The sequence below is a fragment of the Oryx dammah genome, unplaced genomic scaffold, assembly GCF_014754425.2.
Source record: "Oryx dammah isolate SB20612 unplaced genomic scaffold, SCBI_Odam_1.1 HiC_scaffold_26, whole genome shotgun sequence".
NCBI classification, from domain to species: domain Eukaryota; kingdom Metazoa; phylum Chordata; class Mammalia; order Artiodactyla; family Bovidae; genus Oryx; species Oryx dammah.
This window is the reverse complement of record NW_024070210.1, coordinates 8,646,308-8,664,751: the sequence shown is the minus strand read 5'-3', so window position 1 is coordinate 8,664,751 and position 18,444 is coordinate 8,646,308.

Here is an 18,444-nt window from a genome sequence, read left to right as displayed (position 1 = left end):
CCATTAAAATCTTCTTAGCTGACTTTCTTCCCACTATCCCTTAGAGCTTAGCTAGCAAGTCTGTTTAGAGCAAAGGATTGGAGAGAAAGGTTTATTCTAGCTTTCTTTGTTGGAAGAGTATTTACACTGCCAAGGGCATCCCACACTCTGCTAACTATTGGTTTTAATGGATTTTGTTGGTCATTCCTAGTCCATCTGTCTGCAATAAAACAAAGATCCCTTCAGCCCCTATAGGAATTTCAGAGCTATGAAAACCCCGAAAATGCCTCCTGGGAGATGACCTCCCTTTTTGGCAAAGATTAGCATGTTTCTCTGGGATTGATTAGTACTCACCCAAGTTTTGGAATAGCTACTTTTCTCACAACTCAAAAAAAAAAAAATCCTCAGTGAGATACCCCCCTTACCAGCCTCAAAATGCTGGGATAATGATATTCAAATACATGGCCTAATGAACATCTCTCTGAGGAGATCTATTGTAGCGGGACCAAATTTACCTTAAAAACTCAGAGACAACATCCTTGCATCCCATCTTCACTCTGAAAGGGCATCTCCTTTTTTAACCTTCTATTGATTTAACACCCTTCCAAGTGGCTCAGTGGTAAAGAATCTGCCTGCCAAGCAGGAAACTCGATTTCCATTCCTGGGTCAGGAGATCCCCTGGAGAAGGAAATGGTAGCCCACTCCAGTATTCTTGCCTGGCAAATCCCATGGGCAGAGGAGCCTGGTGGGCTACCGTCCATAGGGTCTCAAAGAGTTGGACATGACTTAGCAACTAAAAAACGACAACAGTAAATACATAATTCTTGTTTTCCTTCTATGTGTCATATCACCAGGAAACCAAAAAAGAGGGGAAGAATTTAACTCTGTGGATTCTTTAGCTAAAGTCAAATATTTTTACTCATTCCCTAACCCAGATTATAATTCCATGATGTTTCTGCACTCAAATCTTGGAAGATAGACGGGGATGTTTCCTTCTGAATTACCATGGAAACATCCAAAAGTCTTTGGGCATCTTATCCCAGGACTAAAACAGTGGATGCTTGAAAGTTTAGAAACAGGTGTAAATAAATTTCAGCTCTTCTATAGAGACTGAAACTGTGAAAAAAACTCCAGGCTCTCTCCCACTTACATCTTTAATTCTTACTTCTGCAACCCAGTGGGAGCAAAACTGACTCCTGGCTCCAGAGCTGCAAGGTTTCAGTTTCCAGAAAACTTGTGGACTTAAGCTTAAGGAAAACAAATGCCAAGATGCTGTAGCGCCCATGATTTATACTTCCATTCATTATCCTTAATATTTTTCTTCTCTATCATAAATGTCTAGAAACTGTCACATGAAATCTAAGGAATGTTATTGCTCAAACAACAAAGGCAATAAAGTGACTTAATGTACTTTATCACTTTATGGGAGGCAAACTAAAGTGAGTAAGTACCAAGCATCATAAAAAGAACCATATTTTTAAAAAGCCAAATAGAGAGGTGCTCATAAAAATGCAAGCTTTCCTGGTTCACTCAGTCCCCTGCAGAGAAAGGAAAGGAAAGCATTGAAGCTGAGGTTTGGTACTCTGAGCCAGGGGTCATGCACAGTTGTCTAGGTACTGCTTTTCACCCTTCCGTTCTAAGATCAAGATCTAAGATCACACATGCCTGTGTGGGGCAGCTAACATAGTCTGGAGGACTATGTCAACTTAGAGGAGATGAGTAAAAGAGGTCCTTGGAGCCGGATATCTTTAGCATGAAAGATATGTTGCTTTTGCTGGCAGAGCCTGTCCCCAGCCTGGTCATCTCCCAACTCACTTTACCAATGCAGCCACTGTCTGTGAAACACTTCCAAGGTCCAGACAGGGATTGCCCTTCTAGCTGCTGCTCAACAAGGGGGTAATTAGGTATGCATGGTTAACTGACAGTGGCTGCAGAGAAGGCATGGGCTTCCTTCTGAAGGGAACGTCCAGTTGCCTTACCATTATGACAGTGAGGAGATTTTCTGTCCTCCCTATGCGTGCTTGCTAAGTCAACTCTTTGTGACCCTATGGCCATAGCTTGCCAGTCTCCTCTGTCCGTGGGATTCTCAAGGCAAGAATGTTAGAGTGGGCTGCCATGCACTCCTCCAGAGGATCTTCCTGACCCAGGGATTGAACCTGAATCTCTTACGTCTCCTGCACTGGCAGGCAGGTTCTTTACCACTAGCATCACCTGGAAAGCCCTCCCTATGGAATGAAGCAAAGACCGTCAAAACCGTCTGATTTAGGAGCATGAACTGGGATTCTTATGACAATTTCAAGAGAACAGGGTCAAGACTTCCAGTTTGAAGTCATTCAGCACTGCTTGTTTTCAACTGCTAGTTTCCCTCAGATTCCTCTTTAATGTTTGGACATCTACAGGATTGTGCTCCTAAAAGAAAAAGACAGATATTTGCCTTGATGCCCTGAATACAGAGTTGACTGGTCAGTTCATCATATTCTGCATATCTAAAAACATGATATATATTTTTTGAGGGAAAAAAATCCTCCATAGTAGTTCATTGAATATTAATGATTTTCATGGGAGAATGCTCTGATTAAATAGTGAAATATGTACATGCATATTGCTGCTGACTTAGAGTTTAGTAGGAGTAAAAGGGAAACGTAGACAGCTGAAAGGATCTAATGACAGGAAATACGTCTGAAGAGGGAAGAAGTGGAATGTCTTATCTGTGATGAAACCCATGGGAGTAATTTGGATTTCATATAGAAAATATTTTCTCTTATCTTTTCCAAGGGGAGTGCAGTAGAACACATTTTCCAGCAAAAATAAAACAATGTATTGAATGGTGGGACTGCGCATAACACTTGTGTGTTAGAGGCTGGCATTGAGAAATATTGGGTTGGCCAAAAAGGTCATTCAGGTTTTTCCATAAGATATTATAAGCTTTTTGGCCAACCCAATAAAAGAGTGTATATAGGCATAAAATTTTAGTGAGTCTTCTTCATTGGAAAAAGTGATTAAATTTTGTTGTAAAAAATGCAGTTTCATATTTGACCAGCAGAAGGTAGGCTGCACAAAGGGCTGAATTACAAACTAGCCTGATACACGGGTCTATAAATCAGTTTGGATAGTAGGTTGAGTTATGTTCTTAATCAGGGAAGGATACTTTCGCTTGAAACTATTCTTTCTCATATTTCTAGTAGTCGCTCTTATTTATGGGCATGCTGGAATCTGGCCAGAGCTTTTCCCCTTGGTAAAATGACAACATCTTAATTAGGAATGTTTGGTCTGTGGCATGAGTTGCCAGAGAGCCGTCCATTGTTCTAATGCACAGACATCCATCATCAGCCTGCAACCAAAGCCCATAGCGTAGTGGTAGAAGCACAGGGCTGGAAGACATTGGAATCATATTTTGGATTCCAGTGCTGCCCAGTTATATTTTAAAAAAGGCAAATCGTACTCTCCCTGGAACTCAGCCATATTATCTTTCAAGTGGCTCTCCCAATTCCTAGTAGAATTGTGAAAATTAAATAAATTTAAATCAAAGAAATAAATTCCCCCCATTAAAGGCACGGGCTAAACAGATGTAAAGTAATGTTGATAGTAATCTTTTCTGGAGCAAAGTATTATAATTCTCAGGTGAGCAAAATAAATGTTATGTTATGATTTTAGCTATTAATTCCTTAGCAGTATAATAGAAAATCTGAATTTCTTGTAGGCTTGCAATCTACTCATCTTAAAAGTCACAGAGAATGCGTGCTGTGTGCTCAAGAAGTATTTGTGAATGCAAAGGAGAAGACTTCATAGCAAAATAAAAACAAGCAAAAACTCTGAGAATACTACAAAATACCCATGAAAGGTACATAGAAGAGCAAAACTTTCCCTGTGAGTATCTGAACATCACATTATATCTTATAGAAAAATGAGCAAGTATCTAAGAAAAAGCTCAAAATGTTATTTCCGACATCCCATGTGTAAAGGAACAGAAAAGTGTTTCTTATTTGTTATATATTGCCTAAGAATTTCTTTGCACTTTAAACCAAGCTTAAACTGGTGAGTGTGTCTGTGTGTCTTTGTGTGTGTCTGTGTAAGTCTGTGTGTGTCTGTGTATGTGTCTGTGTGTGTGTCCTGTAAGGAATTGCGTGTGTATTGGAAGTGGGAAGAGTTCACAACTCAGGGCAATATGAGAAAGTGCTGGTCTGTATCAAATTGTAGTGATTTCAGAAATAAGGAAAATTCTAACTTTCTGAAACACACTGGGCTGAACACTTATGGCAAAATATTTTGTTTTTATAAAGATTGGCACTTGTCAAACTTTATTCAAAAGTATTTTAATCTTCAGGCCTGCCACCTTTGTCAAATCCTTTAGGAATGCAAAGCAAATTTTCCTTCAGGAAGGCCTAGGCGTATATGAGGGCCTGCTCTGCTAGCACTAGGTAAGAATGTTGAATTCAGAAAGAGCTGTCAAATCATGCCCCGAGTCACAGTAAAAAATGATGCAAAGATCAGAAACATTAAGATACGTTTTAGATTAAAAATACCAACTCCTTATTAGCAGTGTTTTCAAATCTGGTACCACTTACTGGGATAGCAATAGCTAATGAAATGCAAGAGGCATTTTGTTGATCTAAAACATTTGAAAGATTTTTAAAAAACATAAAATAAGGATGCCACTTCAGCCTTTCTTCATTGATTTCTGTTGTTCATTGTTTTCAAAGATTAAATACCTGGTCTCTCTTAACCTTACTCTGGGAATCTTTTTTTTAAGTGATAATCTAAGTGTTCTTTTTTTCATGCTTGTTATTTTCAAACAGGTTAAGACTCACAAGAAGTTGCAGAAATGCTACCCAAAATTCCCATGGACTGTTAACCAGCTTTCCCCAATGATACTATCTTACATAAATATAGTACAATGTCAAAACCAGGAAATTGACATTGGTAGAATTATATTAACTCAAATAGAGGCCTTATTCAGATTTCACTAACTTTTCCATGCACTCTTTTTTTTTTTTTCTCCCCCTTCTGGGAATCTTTGAGTTACCTAAATCTCTAACTGGTTATCAATAATAAATATAATACAGAAACAAGTCACTGACCAGCAGTGACACTTAAAATGAACAGTGCTAAAGCATAAGTCCCAGCTGTTTTCACTTACTTCAGAAAGTTTCTGTCTTTAGGCTACTTAATCATTCCTACCCCCTTCCCTCTTCAAGCCTCACTCCCAAGACCAGGATTCAGAGAGCAACTGCCTAAAACATGATTTGACACTTTTTAGTGTTTTATCTTTGATAAGCTCAAGGGGGTCATTTCTATAAATTCTCCAGATGCTTTTAGGCATTAATACTGACAAATTAAAGAAACGAACACAATTTGTAAATCTAAGAGCTTGTCAAAGATAGAGGACATTTATTTCTACCTGGTGAACACCTGGGTTTAACTTGCTCAGGAACAATGAGCATCATTGTTTGGAATAGAAAAGCTAGTGTAAAGGCAACTCCCCTGCTGCTAAGTGGGCACCAAGGCAGTTCTTTGGCACCTATGAAGATGACATACTTTTTGTGCCATACTTAAAAAACAGGAAAAGAGAGAGATCATCGCCATTTGTGACCATTAACTACATTGTACATGTTCTTCTGGTTGAACAGGTTAAGCATAATCACAATTTATTATATCATAATGAAGGATCAAGAAATTTTACAGAAAGATAATGAACCACACAGACATCAGTGGATAGGTGAGCAAATCATTGCCATTGTGCACAAACAGAGGAAAAATTGACCGATTTAACTAAAATTATGTAAGCTAGATTGATAGTTTAGTAAACAAAAGATGGGCAACTTATGGCCATTTTTCTAAAATGCCTCAGTGGAGAAGCATGAAACCCAGACCACTTTTTATAAAGCATCAGCCAAACAACCGGGACAAAAGCAAGGAATTCCATATGATGAATAATAATAATAATACAGACAAGACTAAATGTTGGGTTTTTTTAACTCCTGGAACATTAAAGCACCTTTTTGGGAGACTCTTTTACCTATTGTTTATGTAACCAGCTAATAGAGGAAAATTAAAAGAGATTATAATTCATCACTCTACTTTCTCAACCCTGCTTTCTCTAAGTTCTCAAGTTAAGACTAGAGTTAGTAGCATCTGTTTTCACTTCATTCTTTCTGCCATAAATGCAGGCAGATGCTGTTGGGCTGTGGCAGGCCTGAGTGGGAAATAGCTTCTGAGGAAGAGCAACATGAGGTGAGTGGACCCACAAGGTTAGACTTATGAGTACAGGACACGTAAGAGTACACACTGGAAGGGGTTCCAAGTAAGAGAAGAGAGTGAATAGCTCTTTAGAGATTTCTTTTTGCCCGCATTATGGTTTTCTTTCCCTCTTTGCCCTAAATAGTATTTCTGATAAGGCTGTAGGAAAATATCCATGTCAACCCCAGGAATTAAGGACATTGAAATAGAAGAAAATAGAATGATTGGGCATCTTAAGAGTGAAGGGAGATTTACAGAGCACTGTCCCTTGTGGGAACTTTAGAGTCTGCAAAGATACCAAAGAAGGTTGGGCCTTCCATCACCCCACACTTGCTCTCACAACAATTTATCCAGCTAGATTTACTGGACTATAGATATGCGTGTGTGTGTAATTGCTAGGATCAAGAGGTCTTCTTTTTCAAGCTATAGAATTCAACTGTGAAATAAAAAGTTGTGAAATATTATCTGAAATCTAATGATTAGCTACTGGCAATCTCATTGGGGTAGGCCCTAGCTATGGCTTGTCAAAACTAGTGTTTAGCTGTTCGGTTCCTTTTAGGAAGATGCATTCATCATTTTTTGGTCATCAAGTTACTGATAGTTAATATATTGAATATGTAATATATTTTTAAAAAATCAGATACTGAAAATAAACTGTTCTTCATAGACCAAAGTTTGCAGTCTGGGTTTAGATAGGCAAGACAAGATGCAGAGTTCAGTAAAAATGGTAATAAAGGTTCCCCTGAGAGCACACAGATAGCACAGGAACCCCGGGCAGAGCGGGGAGAGGGATGAGGGGCCTTCCCAAAGCTCGGATATTCTGATGTTCCTCACATGCACGTGAGTGAAATGAAAACCGTCCTCAAAGCTCTATAATGGTCTCTCCCGCCTGATCCCAGAGCGGCTGTTGTCTATAGCGCTCATGAGCATTTGCACGATGTTGTCTGTCCTTCTGCATTGCTCTGTCATCCTTGTTACACGGTGAGCCCTTTGAAGCCAGAAACCTGCTTTTCTTTTCCGGCCTCACCAGTTATGCGTACTAATGGAGTCACGCTAGCAACAAATCTCACAGTGCTCCGCCAGTGTGTCCTGCACGTTGCGACCCCATGGACTACAGCCCGCCAGGCACCTCTGTCCATGGACTTCTCCAGGCAAGATGACTGGAGTGCGTAGCCATTCTCTTCTCCAGGTGATCTTTCTGACCCACTATTATTATGTGAAAAATCTCATGGACAAAGGATCCTGGTGGGCTGAAGTCCACGGGGTCACAAAGAGTCGGACGTGACTGAGTGACTGACACTTTCACTTTCAGCGCCCCCCTAGTGGCTCAGCAAAAAATAACCCACTTGTGATGCAGGAAAAAAAAAAAAAAAAAAAGAAAGTATTAGTCGTGTCTGACTCTTTGTGACCCCATAGACTGTCACCTGCCAAGCTTCTCTGTCCATGCACTTCTCCAGGCAAGATTACTGGAGTGGGTAGCCATTCTCTTCTCCAGGTGATCTTTCTGACCCACTATCATTATGTGAAAAATCTCATGGACAAAGGATCCTGGTGGGCTGGGTCCATGGGGTCCATGGGATCCTGGTGGGCTGCAGTCCCTGGGGTCACATAGAGTCGGACATGACTGAGTGACTGACACTTTCACTTTTAACGCCCGCCCTGGTGGCGCAGCAGAAAATAATCCACTTGTGATGCAGGAAAAAAAAAGAAAGTATTAGTCGTGTCTGACTCTTTATGACCCCATAGACTCTCAACTGCCAAGCTTCTCTTTCCATGGAATTCTCCAGGCAAGAATACTGGAATGGGTAGCCATTCCCTTCTGCAGGGGCTCTTCCCCATCCGGGGATGGAACCTGGGCCTTCCCCATTGTGTACAGACTTGTTATCATCTGAGTCATCTGGGAAGCTTGTGGTGCAGGAGACTGCCTGGGTTGGGAAGATCCCCTGCAGAAGGAAAGGGCAACCCACCCCAGTATTCTTGCCTGGAAAATCCTATAGACAGAGAAGCCTGGCAGGCTATAAAGTCCATGGGGTCAAAAGTGTTGGACACAACTTGGTGACTAACTCACCATGACCTGTGTAGGGGCAGAGAACTTGATGTCCATAAGTATAATTCTTAAATGGTGGTTTCTGAATGTTCTTAGAGATTTGTTTATATAAAAATTCACTTAACCCTCGGATTATCCCCTACACCCCCATGCTCCATCAGCCCTCTGCCCACTACTGCACAGCTCTGCAGTATCCTTCTTCCACAGCTGGTACTCATATGCCAATGACACACCAGCCCCAAGGAGGCTGTCTCTTAACACTGCCCATACCATAGGCATCCTGCTCTCAGATTACCGTCTGCTCCTTGAGCAGTGATGGTGATCTCACTGTGGTCCTTGCATCTCTGTAGGTCAAGTGAAACAGCTCTGCACCTTTTATCTGCTATCTTCACACGCTTAATCCTCAAGGCAGAGCCTGGAGACTTGCACCATACGTTTTGCTTCCATTCCCTGGCCATACCTGAAAAATAATAATCACTGCTGATTCCAGCAGCTTTCCTCCCTCCAATAAATCACTTCATGCAAACTGATACCTGAGGTATATTCCTTAGGCTCAGCCTGCACGCCTGCTACATCAGCATCTCTGCTCATGGTCATCTATGAACACTCTCGATCTAGAGAGGTGTTTACTAATTGACTCATAACAACATCCACTATGAGATGGCACTGCCTAATACCAGGCAGTTGGGAAAAAACAAAACAAACAACTTTTTCCTGTTTGAAAACCAAAGCAAATACATGTGGTGTGAACAAAAAAATGCAACGCACTGTGCCACGAGACTGACAATATGACAGTAATATATGTCTGTCCACTGCCACCGCCACAAATTAACTTCTCATTTCATCTCTGGATTTACTGTCATCCTTTGGCTGGAAGTACACTTATGAATGAATTCAAAGTTTTCTTGCATATAATATTAGAAACCATATAATTTGTCTCATAGTTGATTATATGATATCAAATGAAGGAACATTCTTTAATGCATAGCGTATCTGAATGCGGTTTCCATAAAATCCATATGAAAGTATTAAGTGCTATAAATATGGGCACACACACACCCACACACACGCCGGCACACACGCCGGCACAGTCTCTAGTAAATTTTCAAGTGAAGATGTGGCCATTGTTTGCTTTAGAGTCTATGTCAGAGTTTCTTGAAAATAACTATCCTTCATTAAAAAGTTTCAATTAGTTGATATTGATTGAGATGAGAAGCAGAATGTTGTTGTTCAGTCGCTAAGTGGTGTCTGACTCTTTGTGACCCCATGGACTGCAGCACCCCAGGCTTCCATGTCCTTCACCACCTGCTGGAGTATATTCACACTCATGTTGATTGAGTCTGTGATGCCATCCAACCATCTCATCATCTGTCTCCCTCTTCTCCTTCTGCCTTTGATCTTTCCCAGTATCAGGATTTTTCCAATTTTTTCTTTGCTTCAAGTAGCCAAAGTATTAGAGCTTCAGGTTCAACATGAGGCCTTCCAATGAATATTCAGGATTGATTTCCTTTAGGATTGCCTGGTTTGATCTCCTTCCAGTCTAAGGGACTCTCAATAGTCTTCTCCAGCACCTCACTTCAAAAGCATCAATTCTTTGGAACTTAGCCTTCTTTATGGTCCAATTCTCATATACATACATGATTACTGGAAAAACCATAGCTTTGACGAGACGGACTTTTGTCAGCAAAGTGATGTCTTTGGTGTTTAAGTTTGTCATAGCTTTCCTTCCAAGGAGCAAATGTCTTTTAATTTCATGGCTGCAGTCACCATCCTCAGTGACTTTAGAGCCCAAGAAAATAAGATAAAATAAAATCAGTCACTGTTTCTACTTTTTCCACTTCTATCTGTCATGAAGTGATGATACCAGATGTCATGATCTTAGTGTTTTGAAATGTTGAGTTTTAAGCTAGCTTTTTTTACTTTTCTCTTTCACCTCATCAAGAGGCTCTTTAGTTCCTCTTCACTTTCTGCCATTAGAGTGGTATTATCTGCATATCTGAGTGAAAGTTGCTCAGTCGTGTCTGACTCTTTGAGATCCCATGGACTGTAGCCAGATTCCTCTGTCTTTGGAATTTTCCTGGCAACAATACTGGGTAGCCTGTCCCTTTTAGAGGGTATCTTCCCAATGCAAGGATCAAATCCTGCATATCTGAGGTTATTATTTCTCCAGGCAATCTTGATCCCAGCTTGTGATTCATCCATCCCAGCATTCCATGTGACGTTAAATAAGCAGGGTGACAATATAGTCTTGATGTACACCTTTCCCAATTTGGAAAAAATGTTTGTTCCACATTCGGTTCTGACTGTTGCTTCTTGACTTGCATACAGGTTTCTCAGGAGACAAGTAAGGCGGTCTGGTATTCCCATTTCTTTAAGACTTTTCTACAGTTTGTTGTGATCCACACAATCAAAGGCTTTAGTGTAGTCAGTGAAGCAGAAGTCGATGCTTTTCTGGAAGTTCCTTGCTTCTTCTATGAGCAAATAAACGTTGGCAGTTTGATTTCTGGTTCCTCTGCCTTTTCTAAATCCAGCCTGTATATCTGGAAGATCTCAGTTCACATACTGCTGAAGCTTAGCTTGAAGAATTTTGAACATAACGTTACTCACATGTGAAATGAGTGCAACTGTTCAGTATCTGAAGCATTCTTTATACAGTTCTTCTGCATATTCTTGCCAACTCGTCTTAATCTCTTCTGCATCTGCCGGATCCTTACTGTGCTGTTCTTTACCATGCCCATCCTTGCATGAAATGTTCCCTTGATCTTTTTCTGCAGAGATCACAGTCCTTCCCATCTAGCGTTTTCCTCTATTTCTTTTCATTGTTCACTTGAAAAGGCTTTCTTCTCTCTCTTTGTTATTCTCTGGAACTCTACATTCAGTTGAGTTCATCTTTCTTTTCTCTCTTGGTTTTCTCTTCTTTTCTTTCCTCAGCTATTCATAAAACCTCCTCAGACAACCGCTTTGCCTTCTTGCATTTGGTTTTCTTTGAAATGGTTTTGGTCATCACCTTCTTTACAGTGCTATGAACCTCCGTCCATAATTCTTCAGGCACTGTGTTTACCAGATTTAATCTGTTGAATCTACTCTACTGTAGATTCTGTTCATCACCTCTACTGTATAATCCTGAGGGATTTAGTTTAGGTCATTCCTGAATGGCCTAGTGGTTTTCCCTACTCTTTTCAATTTAAACCTGAATGTCACAATAAGGAGCTAATGATCTGAGCCACAATCAACTGAAAATCTTGTTTTTGCTGGCTGTATAGAGCTTCTTCATCTTCAGCTAAAAGAATATAAGCAATCTGATTTTGCTATTGACCAGTTGGTGATGTCCATGTGTAGAGTCATCTCTTATGTTGTTGGAAAAGGGTGTTTGCTCTGACCATTCTGTTCTCTTGATAAAACTCTGTTAGCTTTTGCCCTGTTTCATTTTGTACTCCGAGGCAAACTTGCCTGTTACTCCAGGTATCTCTTGACTTCCTACTTTTGCATTCCAGTCCCCTATGATGAAAAGGATGTGACTGAATGATTTACTTTGGAAATGAACTGAGATCTTTCTGTCATTTATGAGTTGCACCCAAGTACTGCAGTGGACTCTTGTTGACTATGAAGCCTACTGCATTTGTTCTAAAGGATACTTGCCTCCAGTAGTAGATATAATTGTCATCTGAGTTAAATTCACCCATTGATGTCCATTTATAGTTCACTGATTTCCTAAGATGTTCATGTTCACTCTTGCCATCTCCTGCTTGAGCACGTCCAGTTTACCTTGATTGATTCATGGACCTAACATTCCAGGTTTGCATGCAGTATTGTTCTTTATAGCATCAGACCTGACTGTCACCAGCAGACATGTCCACAACTGAGCGTCATTTCCTCTTTGGTCTAGCTGCTTCACTCTTTCTGGAGCTATTAGTAATTGCCCTCTGCTCTTCTCTGGTAGCATATTAGACTCCTTGCAACCTGGGGGTCTTCATCTTCCGGTGTCATATCTTTGCCTTTTCATACTGTTCATGGGATTCTTGAGGCAGGAATATTGGAGTGCTTTGCTTTTCCCTTCCCTAGTGGACCATGTTTTGTCAGAACTCTCCACTGTGACTTGTTCGTCTTGGGTGGTTCTGCATGTCATGACTCACAGATTCATTGAGTTATGCAAGCCCCTTTGCCACAAAAGGCTGTGATCTGTGAAGGGGGAGAAGCAGAATATCGGCCCTCATTTATCGAAGGACTTGGCATTTGTATGTGAGTATGTTGAATATAATGTCATGGTATAAAGGTAAGGATACTACTTAATGTCTGAGAATTCTTGTATCCACACAGGTAGTTTAATACTCATGGAGACTGTGACAGATTAAATAACTGATGCTTTTTTTCCTCATGGTGTTGACAGAAGTAAAAAGAGGACACAGGAAACACATAAGCCTTCTTAAGGCCTAGACTGAAAATTTAGCACTGTCTCTTCTATGTCATCCCTTGGACCAACACAAATTTTAAGTGGTCAATGTCAGAATCAAGTGATGGAGAAACATACTTCACCTGTGATGATGCTTTGACAAATGTATGGAATAAGGGAAGAATGAAGAATTTAGACCAACAGATCTGTCAGTCCGATCATTATTTCCTGTCGTGTTCCTATTTCTGGGCTGCTTTTCTGATGAGCACACATGATTAGAAAATTCAGTGTTTGAAATAGAGCCTTACTCAAGATTGAGGGAAAACAGCTACTACAGTGGTTCTTGAAATGTAATATAAGGTCCACTGAAGGGCTATATGGAGCCTCTTGAAACACTACAAACATATTTGCCACCTGTAGTCTTTTAAAAAAAGAAAATTGTTACTGGAATATGGCTGATGACTGCAGCTCTATACACTTTTGGTTTTGAATAACATTAAAGAGAATGTAATGGCAAGCCATCAAGTGTGTTATTAGAAGTTACTAAAAGTGAGTCTTCAAGATACCGCAGTGCAAGGTTTGGGTTTTAAGTTCAAGGCTAAAGTCTGTCACACCACATTAGCCTTGTGAAACTCCAAACACAAAGGAACAATAAGGATTTCTACCATTTGGAACAAGAATGATGTGATATAAGAATTGTTTCACACTGAAACTGGTTTTAAATTGCTGCTTTCCTTTTTAATTATAAATAAGTGTTGATGTATTTTAACCATCATTAACTTTATTTGTTGTATGCTTATCATTAATAAAACTTATTTGTAGCAGTAGTATTTTAGACTTTTTAAAAACTCTATTTTAAAGCACACGCATGTTGCGGTTCGAATAATGATCATGCATAATTTTGTTTTTATTGTAATTCTAGTCATGCACAGACATCACCTCATGCACAGACATCACACACACACACACACACACACACACACACTGCACATACACACCACTCACACACACTAGAAGATGAGGTAGAAAATGACAATTTTCACGATAGGTAACTTTTCTGGTGAAATGTAGGAGTGGACTGATAAGAATAGGGTGCTATAGAATTGTCTGTGCAGCTTAATGGAATGGAGTTTCAGAGCTAGTCATCTAGAGCAAAGTATATCGTATGATTTGGACTGAATCAAGGAAGGCTGTAAGTGCAGCTCAGCGTCTGAAACTGCCTTTATTTCTCTCTACAGAGTAGCCCTCATTTGACCTCTGTAGTCGCAGGTATTATAGGCAGCATTTCTGATTATGTGTTTCATATTCTGGTAACCTGGTAGCATATAGCTTTAGATGGTATTTACTGATGCAATTCCCAAATTATTTTTGAAAATCTAGTCATTTGGTCAATTGTCCAGAGGTTCCCTAACCACAGAGATGGTTCTAAGCATACAGTTATTTGATACAAGTGGTTGGATTTTAAAATTTTGATCCAGATGTTTTGGTGCTAATGAGTTGTAGCTGTTATTATGAATCTGACTTTTCAGGTGCTTTGGTATGTTCATTAGGAAATCACATGTCATGCCTTCTTTTACTTCAAGGGTAGGACACCCACAAAGATTTAAAATGATAAGCTGAGATTTGTAAAATTTCTTGACAAAGGCAAAGAATGATACTGACAGTATATTGAATATTTGATATAGTATATTGAATATTGAATACTGACAGTAGCTTGAATATTTATTTACCTTTACATTATATTACTAGATATGACATAGTGTACTTTGAACTGACTTGGTAAAGAATTACTTTGAGTTTCTACCTTAATTCAAGTCTTTAAAAACTTGCCAGTCTATGTCCGATGCAGGATACAGCACGCTTGGGGCTGGTACACGGGGATGACCCAGAGAGATGTTGTGGGGAGGGGGTGGGAGGGGGGTTCATGTTTGGGAACGCATGTACACCCATGGTGGATTCATGTCAATGTATGGCAAAACCAATACAGAATTGTAAAGTAAAATAAAAAATAAATTTAAAAAAAAGAAAAACAGAAAAAAATAAAATAAACACAATACCTCAGAAAAAAAAAAAAAAAAAAAATATAAAGGCCAATTTTTTAAAAAAAAATAAAAAATAAATAAAAAATAAAAACTTGTGTGGACTAGTTACAAGCCTAAGATTTGCTATGTTGAAGTCTTAGGGCATACAATTGTTTGTAGGATTGAGTATTATGAAAAAAAAGTCCCAAACTTTGGGGTCAGGGAGAAACTTTTCATATATCAATTTTTAAAACTGTGTATTGTATAATATGGACAAGTCACTTAGCTTTGATAAAACATAGCTTCTTCACAAATGATATGAGAAAAAATGTCTAGCTTGTAAGATGGTTATAAAGATTAATGGTGGAATATGAACAGTGATTTCCATTAATTTCCCTTAATAAACAGTTGTTTAAAATTGATTAATTTTACTTTAAGTTAGGAAATGATTAGATCTTGTATAGGAAGTCACCACATCAGTTCCATGAATAAACTAATGATTGAATTCTTATAATAGAATGCCTACCTCTCCATAAAATGTCTACTTCTCCATATTAGCTCCTTACATGGCTTTCAGATCTCAGTCTTGTAATAATTAGCTCCAAGAATGTCATGATGATGAGAGCTGGATTATACTAAAGAGAAATAAAAAGATAATGGGAGATGGGAATGAAATTGGATATATAAGCAATTAAAGTGATGATCAGAAGCATAAATTTTGAAGTTATTCATAGTAAAAATCAATGGGCTCTAGAGATTTTTCTGTTTTCTTACCTTTCCCCTAAAATCATAGGCTAATTCTAAATCCTTTGGGGATGGGAGCTTACCAGTACAAAAAGGCTATTTCCCCCCCCCCACAAATATGCTGAATTACTAGTAAAAAATAGTGTGTTCTAAGTTGCTTCAGTCATTGACTCTTTGCGATCCCATGCACTGTAGCCCACTAAGCTCCTCTGTCCATGAGATTCTCCAGGCATGAATACTGGAGTGAGTTGTCATTTCCTTCTCCAGGGGATCTTCCCAACCCAGTAATCAAACCTGTGTCTCCTGTGGCTCCCACATTGCAGGCATATTCTTTACCACTTGAGCCGCCAAGGAGGGAGTTTAAGGAAAAGGTTAACATAAGACTCTATCTTTTTGTAACAAAAATATCTTGCAAATAAAAAGATAATTTGATGTTAATTTTCAACCCTTTAATGTTTTGCATAGTGGGGAGCTACTGCTGCAATGGGACATGAAGGACAAGTTATGGGATGGTGTCAGTGTTTTTGAATTTTGCTTTCTGCAGTTTCACAAACAGTTCAACTAAAAGTAAATAGAAGGCAATGGCACCCCACTCCAGTACTCTTGCCTGGAGAATCCCATGGACGGAGGAGCCTGATAGGCTCCAGTCCATGGGGTCACTAAGAGTCGGGCACAACTGAGCGACTTCACTTTCACTTTTCACTTTCATGCATTGGAGAAGGAAATGGCAACCCACTCCAGTGTTCTTGCCTGGAGAATCCCAGGGACGGGGGAGCCTGGTGGGCTGCTGTCTATGGGGTCGCACAGAGTTGGACACGACTGAAGGGACTTAGCAGCAGCATTCTTTTAAAGAGTGCTGAGATATTATATATATATATGAATATATTTATTATCCATGTCTGTTTTTCCCCAACAATTTATTTATTCAGCTAATGAATCCAGTGAACTGTGACTTGACTTTGCTTTCCTGAAGTGCAGTTCTTGTTTCAGTTATATACTGCCACGTAACAACATATTCCAAAACTTACTGGTTTAAGCAACATTTTATTCGTTTTTGATAGTTTGATTATTTATTTTGATTATTTGAATATTCAAGCTGAGCTCGGCTTCTGCATTTATCTTGCTTTATCTTGGTAGTAAGATAGGGGAACACTAGTTTTTGCATGGACACCCTCACACAAATGTTTGTTTGAGAACGGGGTAGGGGAAGACTGGAGACTAGGCGCTCAGTAATTCATAGGACTTCTGAAATCCAGCCAGGCATGTGGCACTTTCCACTATCCTCTGCTCTGGACTAGAGGATGCAAGTTAGTTGGGATCCATTTCTCTTTCACTTCACCGCAGTGTAGTTCTCTTCTTGGCTGGATTTTGAAAGCTGGACTCCTGATATGAAGACTCTTAAAAATTTTGGTTAAAACACTCATAACTTAAAATTCGACATTTTAACCATTTTTAAGTGTCCAATTTAGTGGCATTAAATGCATTAATATTGTTGTGCAATCATCACCACCTTCATCATTCATCCCTATAACTTTGTTCATTTTGTAAAACTGAAACTCTGTATCCATTAAATAATAACTTTTCATTTACCCCACCCCTCAGCCCCTGGCAAATACACCCATGTTCAAAATAGCATTATTTCCAATAGCTAAAACAAAGAATCAACTCAAATATCCATTGATGGATGAACGGAAAAGCAAAATGTGCTGTATACATACAGTGGAATATTATTCAGCCTGGACCTTTGACTCTTAATAATTAACATTCCATAAGAAATGATTAATGTTTGCATCTGGGTAGTTTTCTCAGGTCTGCTTCCTCACATTAAAAGTTTTGAAATCCAGAGGCTCATCTGTGCCCTGTACTGTCTCTGTCTCTTAGACCAAACTGTTATAATTCCTTTAATAACTTTGAGGACCTTTCAAGACTAAATCTTAACTGCAATTCACTTCATTATACAAAAGCCATGCCCACAAATCCCTCTTAAGACAGGCCCAACTCCACTTGGACCTAGAGTCAGGGTGCCCTGTAACAGTATACTTAACATTTCCAGAAGCTCTTTTTTTCTAGGTGAGATCTATGAGGCATGCTTTTAATACCACTGGAAGTCCCCTTTTCTTTCTTTAAGAGGGTCCAAGACGCTCTGCCTTAAGTCCTTTTGAAGTCTTTACAAAAGTCTTCAAGTCACATCTTTGACTTGATTTTACTCTAAATCCACATTTGGTTTTTGTCTTAAACTGGAATTTTGCCCTGGAGCCATTTCTATTTTGAGAACTTTTTGCTAGATGCAGATGCTATGAATTAAAAGTTTTTATTTCCCAACCCAGCAAGTCCATATTGGAAATGTTTCCTGTAGATTCTGCTGGAAAAGGAAACAGTTCCTTCTTCAGTTTATTTCTATCTATAATTTCTCATAAAAAGCAAAGAAGCCAGTAAGTGCTTGCAGAATTCTCCCTAGAAATCCCCTTAGCAAAATTATTTAGCTTATTAGGAATGTATTCTAATTACCATATGTGACAGTTTGTCTAATTAGTCTGTCAGTAAATTATTTAGATCTCCTTTCTTCAACCTCAGATTAGGTTCTTTCTTGCTTTCTCAGCCTCCATTAATACACTCCTTGGAGTCCTTTATGGGGGAACAGAATGTGTCACCCCAAAAGATGTCTTTGGGATATGGATTATTTTAGGCAAGTTATCTTTGAAGAAAGAACAGACATAGGAAGAGCTCTGAAAACCAAGTAGAGGGTCCCCTTTATGAGGAGACATTTACATGTCTAAAGAAAATTTTCATTTGTAAGGATAACTTTCTTGCTGTATAGGTGTACCTTGGCGATATTGCCGGTTTGATTCCAGACCACCACAAGAAAACAAATATCACAATTTTAAAAAAGCAGCTCACCTGAGTTTTTTGGCTTCCTAGTGAATATAAAAGTTACATTTACACTATATTATAGTCTATTAAGTGTATAATGATATAATGTCTAAAAAACGTACATACCTTAATGGAAAAGTACTTGATTGCTAAAA